A 13,842-nucleotide genomic window follows, 5' to 3' on the forward strand; every position below is an offset into this window, starting at 1 on the left:
TGCTTTGGAAATTATGTGGGCAGTAAAGAGGTAAAAGGTGGTGTTGATGGGTTTTTATAGTAGGTATTAAGAGAGAGAAAAATCGTTTCAAATCTCTTATGGAAATACGAAACGGGTTTTTGGAATGACTGATTGGTGACAGTTGGGACGTGCGATGATCACGTAGGAGAGAGAGTGTCAGATTCCTAGGATCACGCCGCCCAATAAGCGCCGGTTCAGAGAGAGGAACCGTTTCCATTTCCACACGCGCCATTAATGCCAGATTGATGACGCTTCAAAACTGCACACGCGTCCAAGAGTGTCAGAAAAAGCGCGGCCGCTTCAAATTCACGCGCCCTACTTTTTACCGTCGTTTGAATTTCTATCCTTTGAACTCCCGCCGCGTCAGCAACCTTTTGGACTTATCCCTTTTTAAACGCCATCTTTTGAATTAAACGCCCACGTGGATTATTGGTAACAATAACTTCATTATTAACCATCCAATAATTATCCATCCTGTAAAATAATTAGTAACGGAATTCTTGAAAATCTAGGATTTTCGTGCAAAAAGTGTAAAAGATAAAGAAATAAAGCAACTCTTTTGAGGATAATCTGTGATGTCAATAATGACACGAAACTGATGATCCCGGGCACGAATCTCTTCCTTCAAGGTCAAGAGAGACCTCAAAGTGTTAGTGTGGAATCCCGTTGAATTACGATCAAACATTTATTAATAAACATTGAAAGGCTTCTTTTAATAAGGCTTATTAAGGGTGGTTTCGCTTTGATTCAACAATTCAATTCTTGATATAAGAACGAGTGTGAACAAAGTACATGTGAGACCAGTGTAGTCTGTTGAACAAGTAGGTTTGAGTTGATTTTGTAGTGGCTTGGATTAGTATGAAATCTTTGATAAAATTTTAAAAACTGGATCCCATGGGCAGAAATGTTATGGTTTGTAACAATTTCATTGGAATCAGGCAAAAAGTAAAAAAAAATGAGATTTCATGAAGGTACATTCGTCAATTCATTGGTGAAAACTTGATCAAGTCAATTGGTCACCGTCAATACGTTGGTGTTGAATTTTGGGTTTCATTCAGGTCGTAGTGGCACGAAACTAAGATCATAAACACAGATGTTGTGTAACCATAAACCTCAGTGGTAGTTCCTGAGAGTCTCAAGGGTTACAGTGATGAAACGAATGTTATGGAGAAGTGTAATGGGGATGGTGAAAGAAGACATAGTACCTCTGCTGCGAACATAAGGACCAAGCAGGAGACTCTGAACTCATGTGAGAAGAGAGTGAGGTAGCTCACGATTAGAATAAATGAGTTAGCCTTATTGGGAAGACAAGGTTTGTGTATACCAGGTCATGAAAGCTATTATTCAAAATCTTATGAGGCTTGGGACACATACAGCAGCATGCTTCTAGGGACACTTAAGTAAGTCATCAAATATAATCCCATAAACAAAGGAGCACACGAAGAAAAAAAAAATATTTTTGGAGTTTTAATATCTCAAAAAAAAAATAAAATTAATAAAATAAACTTAAAAAATGATTTAAAAAAAACTTTGGAAAAATTTAAAAACCGAACCCGAACGTTCGGTTGGTTTCGGTTGGAAGAAGTTGAAAAACCGAACCCGAACCTTCGGTTGGTTTCGGTTCTTGAAAATTTTGAAAAACCGAACCCGAACCTTCTGGAGATTTCGGTTTTGGAAAATTTTAAGAAACCAAGGAGTTTAGATATGCAATATGGAAAAACTTTTTACACAAAGAAAAACAAATTTTGCTCACAAAATATACAACACAGAAAAACAACCTTTGAAGTAGAGAGCGAGTGAGATGGTTGAACCGAACCCGAACGTTCGGTTGGTTTCGCTTCTTACATTTGAGGTTGAGAGGTAGTGTGAGGTACTGACTCTGATTCCATCATTCCTAGTCCTTGCAATATTTTATTGAACGATGCTTCAGGAAGAGCTTTGGTGAAGACGTCAGCCAGTTGATCAGTGGTTCTAACGAAGTGAACTTCGACATTTCCATCTTCCACATGATCTTTGATGAAGTGATACCTCAGTGCTATGTGTTTGGTTTTAGAGTGTTGCACTAGGTTATGACAGATCCTAATTGCACTTTCAGAGTCACAATATAGTGGGATCTTCTTCATATTGAGTCCATAGTCTCGAAGTTGACTCTGGATCCAAATCACTTGGGATGTGCAGGATGCAGCGGCAATGTATTCCGCTTCGGCAGTAGACAGCGACACACATGTTTGTTTCTTGGATTGCCAGCTGACCAACTTCCCATCAAGAAATTGACAGCCACCAGTTGTGCTTTTGCGGTCGAGTCCACATCCTCCAAGGTCAGCATCAGAATAGGCTTGAACGAAGAAGCCTAAATTGGATGGATACCATAGACCTAAGGAGGCGGTTCGCTTGAGATAGCGTAGGATGTTCTTCACTGCCAGCATGTGAGGTTCGCATGGGTTAGCCTGAAATCGAGCACAATAGCACACTGAAAACATGATATCAGGCCTGCTAGCAGTTAGATACATCAATGAGCCTATCATTTGACGATAGAGCGTGATGTCGACAGCCGGTTTATCTAGTGAAGGGGTAAGTTTGGTGCCGAATGCCATTGGGACTTTGACTTTTGAGTCTCCCATCATGCCAAACTTCGCTAGGAGAGTCTTCGTGTAAGCTTCCTGATTGATAAAGATGCCTTCGGGTCCCTGTCTTATATTTAAACCAAGGAAAAAATTAATAGGACCCATTGAGCTCATTTCAAACTTAGTCTCCATCAACTTTCTGAATTCAGCTGTTAAGCTGGGATTCGTAGAGCCAAAGATGATGTCATCGACATAAATTTGAACTATCATAAGGTGGTTACCTTCCTTTTTGCGAAAGAAGGTTGGGTCAACCGAACCTTGTTTGAATTTGGACATCTTTAAAAATTTTGTAAGCGTTTCATACCAGGCTCTCGGAGCTTGTTTAAGGCCATATACAGCTTTATCCAAGATGTAGCAATGATTTGGATACTTTTCGTTCACAAATCCAGGAGGTTGCTCCACATACACAGTTTCTTCAAGTTCTCCATTTAGAAATGCGCACTTGACGTCCATTTGGAAAACCTCAAAGTTTGTGTGAGCAGCATAGGCCAGAAATATTCTAACCGATTCTAACCTAGCTACTGGAGCGAACGTCTCTTCGTAGTCTATCCCTTCCTCCTGACAGTATCCCTTGACCACCAGACGAGCCTTGTTCCTTATGACATTACCTTCCTTGTCCATTTTGTTTCGAAAAACCCATTTAAGACCAACAACCGAAGCATCTGGAGGAGTTGGAATGAGGCGCCAGACTTTGTTCCTTTCAAATTCATTCAGTTCGTCTTGCATTGCTTGAACCCAATCAGAGTGATCGAGGGCAGTATTCACTGTCTTCAGTTCAACTTTTGATACGAATGAGTTAAACATACAAAACTCAACCTTTGAAAATAAGGATGTCTGTTTTGCCTTCAGTTGAGATCGGGTCAGAACCTTTTCAGATACATCACCAACTACTTGAGAGATAGGATGATCTCTGGTCCATTTTGTAAGAGGAGGGTAATTCGGATCGAAGGTTGGATCTAGTTCAGCGTTGATCATCTCTTCTGGCTCAGATTGGCTATCAAAATCAAGCGTCATATCATCTTGCTCCCCCTCAATTGATGAGTCTTGAGAAACATGAGGTTCAGGGGTTTCGTGTGGTGCTGGATTTTCAGGCATTGAAGCACCTTCGTTTAGAGGGGCATCTTCGGTTGGAGAGTTACCTTCGGTTGATGAAGGAACTTTGGTTGAAGTAGTAGAGCTTGGCTCCCCCTGGACTTGTGAGCTTGGCTCCCCCTCGACATGAGAACTTGGCTCCCCCTCGACTGATGCATTGATGGTTGGAGATTCATCAGTGGGCAATTCTCCTTCATGCATTCTTCTTGCAGCATCTTCGACAATCTGCTTTATATGATCTATTTTGTTGTCAGCTGCACCTGCTTCTGAGAGAGAAGCTTTCTCCGGTTCGTCAAAGAGTTCCAGAAAATTCTCGTACAAATTGGCGATTGAGACTGTGACTTGGCCAGTTTGAGGAAAGATTTCCCTGGCAGTGTCATCTATGGCCTGTAGCTTCTTGACATAGCTATCGTCGAAGGTCACATAGTATGTCTCTTCAATCCTTCTTGAACGTTTGTTTAGGACCCTGTACGCCTTGGATGTGAGTGAGTAACCCAGAAAGATTCCCTTGTCGGCTTTGACATCAAACTTGTTGCGGTGTTCTTTAGAGTTAAAGATGAAACACCTTGAGCCAAACACATGGAAAAATTTCACATTGGGTTTTCTGTTATTTATTATCTCATATGGTGTGAGCGTGAATCGCTTATTGAGATAGGACCTGTTTTGTGTATAACAAGCAGCAGAAATAGCGTCAGCCCAAAAATAAAGAGGTAAGGAAGCAAAACTTAGCATAGTTCGGGCAGCTTCACACAGGGATCGGTTTCGTCTTTCGATTATTCCGTCCTGTTGTGGTGTGTAAGGAGCTGAGAAATTGTGACTAATTCCCTTTTCTGCAAGAAACTCTTCAAACTCCCTGTTCTTGAATTCGAGACCATTGTCGCTCCTGATGTTTCGAACGACCTTCTTGAGCTGGACTTCAATTTGCTTGATAAACACTTTCAGCTTTTGAGTCGCTTCAGATTTGAGCTTTAGAAAGAACACCCAGGTAAATCGTGAGAAGTCATCAACGATAACAAGAATGTACTTGCTACCACCGATGCTTTCGATAGATGAAGGACCACACAAATCGATGTGAAGCAATTCGAGTGGTTCAACAACTTTTGTGTTAATTACGGATGGGTGACTTTGACGACTCTGCTTTCCCATTTCGCATGCAGCACATAAATGCTCTCTGTCAAACTTGAGCAATGGAAGACCCCTAACATGACCTCCAGTGACAAGTCGGTTGATATCTTTGAAATTGAGATGAGAGAGTCTTCTGTGCCACAACTAGCTTTCGTCGGATTGAGCTTTTGATAGCAGACATATGGCTGGGTTTCCTTTGATGGGTTTCATGTTCAGAGGAAACATTTCACCCTTTCGCTCTGACTTCAGAATCACTTTCTTTGTCTTTTTCTCTATGATTTCAGAACCTTCATCATCGAATGAAACTTTGAGACCTGTACCTCCAACAAGCTGAGATACACTGATGAGGTTGTGTTGAAGTCCTTCCACATAGGCCACCTTCCTTATGGTAAAATCACCATTCGTTATCATCCCATATCCCTTTATGGTGCCGAAAGAGTTATTTCCAAACTTAACGTTGCCACCATTTGCAAGAGATCTGTATTCCCTGAGCTCCTCTTTCCTCCCTGTCATGTGACGCGAGCAGCCACTGTCGATGTACCATTCTTCGTCAAACTGCTCGTCACTTATAACCTGCAAAAATTAAGCAGATTTAGGAACCCAAAGTTTCTTGGGTCCATGTGAGGTTTTCATGGGAACGGGAATAGTTAGAGAGATGTCAACAAGATATGTTCTTTTAATTAGAGTTGTTTCATCTTTCTTTTTAATGGTGAATACTTTTATTTTGTTAAGATTGGGTTTGTTCGCTTTGAACTCAGGTCTGGATTCATTGACCTTTTGCTTTGCCTTCTGTTCAGCTGAAGAATGAGGTTTTTGAGGGCAAGCGGAATTAGTTTTGGAACTAGATGGAGATGAATGAGTAGAAGTAGAAGAACAAGAAGAATTAGAACGAGAGAATTTGGATGGGGAGGACTTCCTGGCTGATGACTCAAGGTGACCCTTTTGCTTTTGATCGTTAGAGGAGCTGACCTTCGAGTCTTGTTCTCTTTTGACTTCAGAGCCGAACCTTTGCGTTCGGTTGGAGTTGTTCTTAGAACCGAACCTTTGGTTTCGGTTGAAATTCTCTTGTGAACCGAACCTTGACTTTCGGTTGGTATCTTCTTGTGAACCGAACCTTGACTTTCGGTTGTTGTTTTCTTGCGAACCGAACCTTGGCTTTCGGTTGTTGTTTTCTTGCGAACCGAACCTTAGCTTTCGGTTGTTGGAACATTCAGGCTTTCTTACGGGATTGTTTTCATACTTCAGATTCTTGTCTTTGTGTGAATAGTATGCATTCTGGGAGTGCCAGAATTGTTTCCTTTCAGAAAGGTTTTTCCTGTATCTTAGGTTCCTTTCTATTTTTTTATCCCTCATCTGTTTAGGTTGATGATGAACGTTCGCTTTCGCTTTTGATGTCACCTTGGCTGGTTCCTTTTGAACTTTAGGTGTTTTTCTTTGAGCCGAGGGAGCAGAGGGAATATCTGAAGAAGATTCAGTTTGCCCTGAGGAAGTGGAAGGAGTATCTGATGAAGTTTCACTTCGAGCTGTTGGCGTTGAAGGAATGTCTTCTTTTGCTGAACGATCAACCTCTTGAGGAACATCTTTTGTACCACTTGTGCTTGGTTCACTGAAGTTATCAGGTTTGTTCAAGGGTTCAGGTATGTATCTCCCTTTCTTCATCCAGGAGGTTCTTTCAGATAGGCCAACGGTTTCGTTTCCATTATCGATAGGAGCTTCCCAGAAGTACTCATCACAGCCATCAGCATTGTCTTCGTTAGCAATAGTCGTGAGTTCAGCTGTTTGATGTTCGGTTACTCCAGTCACCTTGTATACCTGATTTGGAGTGGTCCTGACTTTTTGATACACAACAACTTTTTCTACTAATTTCGGGGACTTTTGTTGGGACAATCTAGCGAATTCCACAGAATTTTCAGAAATAAGGTTTTTGTGGTTTTCAGTTTCGCTTTTAACAAATTCTGAGCAGTCAACCGTATCCTCTACATAAATTTCACTCATGTTTTCGTCCTCGTTAAGCTCAGATGCATTTTCAACATCGATTTTGTTTTCTGAGCTTACGTTGGCGTTTAGAGAGTCAAACTTTTGTATGGTTTCGGTTCTCAGTTTAAGTCTGTCATTTTCGTCCAAAAGATTTTTGAGCATGTCCTTATGGTCTTTGGATTTAATGAAGGACTCAATTTTGTCCAGTCCAATTTTATAAGTTGGGTTGACATCATCAGAAGATATCACACTCTCACAATTATAGGCTTCGGCATCGATTTCATCCTCCTTAAATTCTAGGAAGGGCAAAATCATGCGATGGATCTTTTGACCTATCTCACAGTCCAAGTGAAGTTGAGTAATATTGGAATATAAACGTTTAGCTATTAAACAAAAAACATTTCGTTGTTTTAACAATTTCAAATTGTCTCTCTGCAAATAAATGTTTTCATCTTTCACTTTGATTAATTCTGACTCTTTTAACTCAATCCACATACGCCGCTCCTCACTCTTCGACGCCACCCTGCTTAATTGATCAGTCAGGTTAGAATTGGAGACTCGAGTTTGAGTTAAGCTACTATCTAAATGAGAAATTCTTGTATTAACGTTTTTTAGTTCTTTCTCATATGAGGATGATGGTACTTTAGATGAAATAAAAACAGATTGCACCTTCTTTATCAGTTCATCAAGCTCATTGAACTGTTGGCTGAGTGGTTTGGTCGTAAAGCATATATCCTCCTGCACCTTCGGTCCATTGCTTCCTCCATCGGTATTGTATCCCCTCATCTGAGATACGCCAGACACCATGAAGCACTTTCCACCACTGCTTTCCTCCTTAGCCATATAAGCCTTTCCATGAGTAGGCTTCCTCACTTCTTCGTCTTCTGAGTCAGTAGACCAAACTTCGGTGCTACCGAACTCATCGTCATTAACCGAACCCTGCACAATAAGAGCATTAATAGAAGGGTTAGCGGTAGACTTCTTCTTTCTCAACTCATCCAATCTCTTCTACAGCACGGCTTCCTCATCCTTTCCGTCATCCTTTTCAGCCATCTTCTTAAGGACACAGTCCTTAGCATAGTGGTTCTTGCCCCCACAGTAGAAACAGCTTACTCCGGAATCGCCATCTGCCTTTGGTTCCTTCTTGAGCTCCTCAGCCTTCGGTTCATTGTTTGCTTTTTCAGAGCTGTAACTCCCCTGCCAGTTTCGGTTTTTGCTGGGGAATCTCTTCTTTATGAACCTCTTAGGATTGGATACCATCATGGCATAATCCTCAGTTGTGAGGTCATATTCTTCCAAGTTGAGCTCTTCATCCTTCATCACGGCTTTACTTTTGGATAGGAGGGCCAACGAACCAAGACTAGACACAACGTTCTTCTCTTGAACCACAATCTTCTCTTGGGACTTTAGAATACCCACTAGTTTCGCCAAAGAGTATGATTTAAACTGTTCATGGGCTTTGACTGTGGAAACTACTGCTCTCCATTCAGATCTCAGTCTGTTCAAGAAAGTAACCTTTTGTTCGATGAGCTTCCTTTTGATGTCGTGTTTGATCATCTTGCTGAGAAGATGATTGAAGCGATCAAACGTTTGGGTCACCGTTTCTTCGGCCCCTTGCCTGAATTCTCCAAACTCAGATAGAAGCAAGGTTTGGATGGAGTGTTCAAGATCTTCGTCTGTTGAATACAGTTCGCGAAGTCTATCCCACACTTCCTTCGCCGTAGTGCATGAGCTGACCAGTCTGAATGTGTCGGACTGAAGGGCGAATCTGATCAACCTTAGAGCCTTAATATTGCATTGAAATTTATCTTTTTCATCTTGAGCAATATTCGTCACGTCCTTGAGCAGATCGTTGTACTCCTTTTGCGTCTTGATAATTCTGGATGTAGCAGAATGAGAAAACGGTCCATTGATGATAGCTTCCCAAATGAGAAAACCATTGTCCTCCGATCCAATCACGTAATCTTCAAAATGATGCGCCCATACTTCATAGTCATGGGTGTATAAGATTGGAATCTTTGTCGTCGAACCAATGCTGTTGGAAATATTAATAGGGTTTGATTGCGTCGCGTCCATTATGATCGTAATAACTTGTTCAAAGATCAGACTTGTAATAAAGTAGATTAGGGCAAAACAATAAATACTAAGATACGTCAATTAAGATGACGGCTCAATAAATATCGATGATTGCGGAAAAACCCTAATGGAAATCTTTTTCACAGAAAAGATGTGTATCGATTACACAGCCTCCTGCTCTGATACCAATTGATGGGATTAAAACAACTTTTAATCTATGAAGATCGATTAGATCTTGAACAAGTATATGAATATGAACCAGCAAGAACGCAATATTAATAACAAAACAGAATGCAAAATTGAGAACAAAACAGCTTGAATCAATCGTGTCGAATGATTAAATAAAATCCTTAGAAGAGCTCGATTAAGAACATCAACTGTAAAGGATTGGAAGATTACAAGAATGCTATCTCGAAAATCTCTGAATCTTAAAACAGAAATCTTGAATCTTAAAGCTTGACCTAATATGCATGCAAGCATTAACTTTATATACTATACATAAAAGGCTCTCGGTTGGACAGGCCCAAACCGGAGAATACAAGGCTAATCTAACGAGCCCAAAAGACGCAACTTCTAATAAAACTTCAGCCCAACAATCTCCCCCTTTGCGTCAATTTGGAGCGAGACCTTCACTTCTTACTTGGGCCGGCAGCTGAAGCTGGTACCTTCTTCTTCACGGTACTAAACAGACACTGTGGGATCCGCTACCGCCTCGTTGTGACCAATAGCGAGTAGCCTTCCAGTTCCCCCAGCATTCGCAACCTTTGGACAGTTCTTCTTGAAATGACCAGCTTCACCGCAGCCATAACACGTCGGGGTCACTCCCGAACCGGAAACTTGCGAGATAGGTTTGGGAGGGACCTTGCAGAATCGCACCGTATGGCCCTTCCGACCGCAGTTGGAACACTGTAATTCACGGCAGGGGCCGTTGTGGTGAAAAGGGCACTAGGGACACTTGGGCAGATTCCTACTGTAAGCTTTTGGTGGTGCAGGAGTGGCTGGAGTAGTGGCAGCGCGAACCGCCACAATTTGCTGGTCCTTGGAGGAGGTTTGAGTTTTCTTACCTTTCTTTTTATCCTATCGCTTCCTCTTTCTGTCAGATGAATCGGGTGGTGCAGTGGTAGTTGTGGTTGCTGTTGCTGGAGTGGAAAAGATTTTGTGGTTGATCAGACTCTGGGCCAATTCCTTGGCGCTGTCGAAAGTGGTAGGGCGTGAGGCTAGAACGTTTCCTTGATACGGAGGCATTAGACCCCATATGTATCGTTCGATCTTCTTGCTTTCAGAAGGGATCATGTTGGGACACATAGCCGCCAAATCGCAGAACCTAGCCGTGTAAGCTATTATGTCGGTCCCTACCATCTTGAGGTTCCAGAGTTCCTCCTCAAGTTTCTGAATTTCGCCCCTCGGGCAGTACTCCTTTCTCATGAGATCCTTTAGAGTGTCCCAGCCCATAGCATTGGCTGTGACCAATGAGAGTGCACTGACATGGCCGTTCCACCATGTTAAAGCGCTGTTAGTGAGGGTAGCAGTAGCGAATTCGATTTTGCTCTCTTCGGGGAAAGAGCATATTTCAAATACAGCTTCGGTTCTTTCGAACCATTGGGATAATGCCAGAATTCCTCCAGTACCATCGAAAAAGGTAGGTTTACAGTTCATGAAATCCTTATAAGTGCATCCCTGCACTCTTTGATGGACTTCACCAAATCTAGAGTTACCACCGCTCGCATCCCCGAAGTTCATTTGGGCCATGGCTGCTGTCACAGCCACGATCACAGCTGTTTGGAAAAGCACTGGGTCGAACTGCGGAGGAGGAGGGGTTTGAGTTGTTGGTCTTCCTCTACTTGGATGCTTTCGCGGAGGCATCTTTTACTGGAATATCACAGGAATGATAGCAATAGTAAGAGCCTATTGCGAAATAGGAATAGGGTGTTTCATGGATTAATTCGACATAATCCAAAAATCAGATTGAGAGTCATAGCAATAGAATAGTTAGCTGCCAATATACTATATTGATGATGTAATACAAGTTCAGGAAAAATTGACCTAACAGAAGGTCTTACATCAAACCATAGGGGAAAATGTTGGCAGTCTAGAGGTTTAGTTAGGGTACTTTTTAGAGCTAGGATTATTTACAGACAAGAGAGCTACGGAACATTGAGAGGAAAGGCTAGTCCTTTAGTCAAAAGAGTGAGGTAATTAGATGTCTTCTACTGGCGATGTTTACTGGTTGGGCGAACCCTCAGATCCGCTAGTCGACGCATAATTTCCTGAAGGTGTCGATCTTGAACCCTTTGACGTGCTCGGAGTTCCCTAACTTCGGCTCGGGATGCAGCCAGCTGATGCTGCAGAGCCTCGTTGGTCCTTCTTGTCCTGTCCATGGCTTCTTCGAGTTGGCGGATGTGAACCGTGTTGAGATTCGAGTTGGCATCCACTTCTACAACTCGACCAATGGCTGCTTGACCCTGTTTGCTTATGTTGTAGAAGCTTCGGTCTCCATTGTAGGGTAAAGGCTGACCCTGCTCCTCGCTCCAACGGTGCAAGGATATGGCCCACATAGGAGTGGGACCCTGAAATGCCGGACGGGGGTTGGGGTTCGGAGCTTCAGGAGGTTGATTGTTAACTTCTGGTTCGGAGCTGGAGTTATCCGAGAAGCCTTCAGCATGATGATCATCCAAAGGGATCGGGTGATCATCATCTGACTCCTCATCGAGCCATCCTCCATTGCCCTGGTTTGGATAGTACGGGTCTCCGGGATGGTGGAAGCCAGCCATGCTATCTACGCGAGAAAGAGGAAAGGAAAGGTTAATAGACGTACTATTCTAAGATACTTATAGGATGAATCATTATTAGTTGACCCAATACTTGCGTAGTGCATACCGATTACATGTAACCGAAGCAAGGTAGTCCTTCGAATAAGCAACCCTAACTTCAGACCCCCAATCAAACAAGAACAGGGAATGAAGAAAAGGGTACATATTCTGAGTCTATAGCGCCCTAGTCACATGTAACTGTGGTGTATCCACTTAGAAATTATTGTCCTACCAGTAACGACCCTTTTAGTTGTCACATACGTATGTTTTAGAGATACAGAATACTCCTATAGTATTCTTATGGTAACGTTATTGTGGTAGTGTTGGTAAGTTTTTAGACTTGTTGCAATACCACAACCAAGCTTAGGCACATGCTAATCACTCCCAAGAAAACGTAGTTGATCAGGCTACATCTCCCCAAATGTGACTATATGTCTCTAAGCCCAATCGTGCTACCCAACAATCTTAATACTTTTGTTCTTTTCTAGTGTGATACTGACTTCTGTGTTTTATAGTGATGTGTGTATATATATACTTAGTTAGATCTTTTAGATACTTAACAATATATATTCTTGGTCAGAGTGTTTTAGTCCCGAAGCGTTTATAGTTCATATATCTTTTATAGGTTGATATACTTGATTCACTATAAACAAAATGCTCTGATACCAATCTGTCACACCCCAAAAGTGATAACGGCGGAATACGTTTCGGAGTGGAGGACGTCATGTACAGTATCATCACAATTGCATAATAGTAAAAACAAGAAACATGCAACCATTTCATTTACATAGTGAGCATAATTACAAGTGTGTTTTGTAAAGTTCAACAAACACCAAAAGTATGCAAAAATAAGAGATGGATCTTGCAAGCTCCACCTTCTCCAAAATGTAGCACCTGTACCTGTCTATCTTTGACCTGAGGATACAAGTTATTTTGAAAACGAGTATCAGCATAAAGCTGGTGAATTCATAAGAGTTTAGTGTGAGTTTTAGTGTAAAAGGCATTAGTACAAATAGTGTGAAGGACTGCAGTTTACATTCGTGAGTAATAGAAAACTCTAGAAAATCCTATATTTTCCAGAAAATACATTGTAATTGAAAATCTATAACTTGCATGTAGGTTTCATCATTGAAAAATCGTTTGAAATATAAGTATATTAGTGAGTCCCCAATAAGTAGTGTAATAAGAAAAGCTATGCCTGATATCAGTAATAGAGGTGCATACTCCCATTAGTATTAGATACTTATTTACTTCGGGATTTTAAACTTATTCTTTAGTATTAGAATTTTTGTGTGAATGTAATGTATTCCTTGTATGCTACTGATAGTGTGAGTACTAGAGTACCCCATAACCTTCCCGGTTATGCATAGTGTAGATAAATAGTGGCATCCCTGGGCCAACACGACTCGGACTGAGGTTAATAGTCGGGATGTTATAGTGTCTGCCCTGTATAGATCTATACATGTAGCGTCGTCTTTCTGTCGAAAAACTCTGGGCATAGTATGTAGCGAATAGCGTATCTCATAGTGAGTTAGTGTGTTATCCCCTGATTAGTGCTTTCTCTTGTATTATAGTGAAGTAGTCTTTTGTATAGTTCATAGTGAGTTTCTCTTACTAGTGATTCGTCTCATGTTAGTGTGTATTATAGTATGTAAGATAGTAGCAGTAACGAGTAGTAGTGGCCTTAACTATACCCATTATAGTTAACCTAGTGGGTGTAATTCTTGGCAATTATGTAGTATAGACATTGATTTACATGAAAAGGCCTGTATCCAATACCAATATACATGATATATAACTAAGAAATCAACGACAGTCGGACGGATAACAACTACCCTAAGTCCATAATCAAACAAGAACAGGAAATAAGGCGAGCTATCGGTCCTAAATCCTTCAATACTTACTTATATAAGTATATTAGTGTGGTTACATTTTATAAGAAAATATATTTAAGGAAAAATCTTGTCAAAGGGAACATTTAGAAAATAGTTTATTTATCCAAAATAGTTTTTGAAATGTATAGTTCTTTTTTTTTAAAACATAGTGGTAAATCACATGTGATTTGAACTACAGATAGTGAATCACATATGATTAATTTCTGTAAAATGAATAATTTA

Source organism: Lactuca sativa, chromosome 3, assembly GCF_002870075.4.
Source record: "Lactuca sativa cultivar Salinas chromosome 3, Lsat_Salinas_v11, whole genome shotgun sequence".
Classification (NCBI taxonomy): domain Eukaryota; kingdom Viridiplantae; phylum Streptophyta; class Magnoliopsida; order Asterales; family Asteraceae; genus Lactuca; species Lactuca sativa.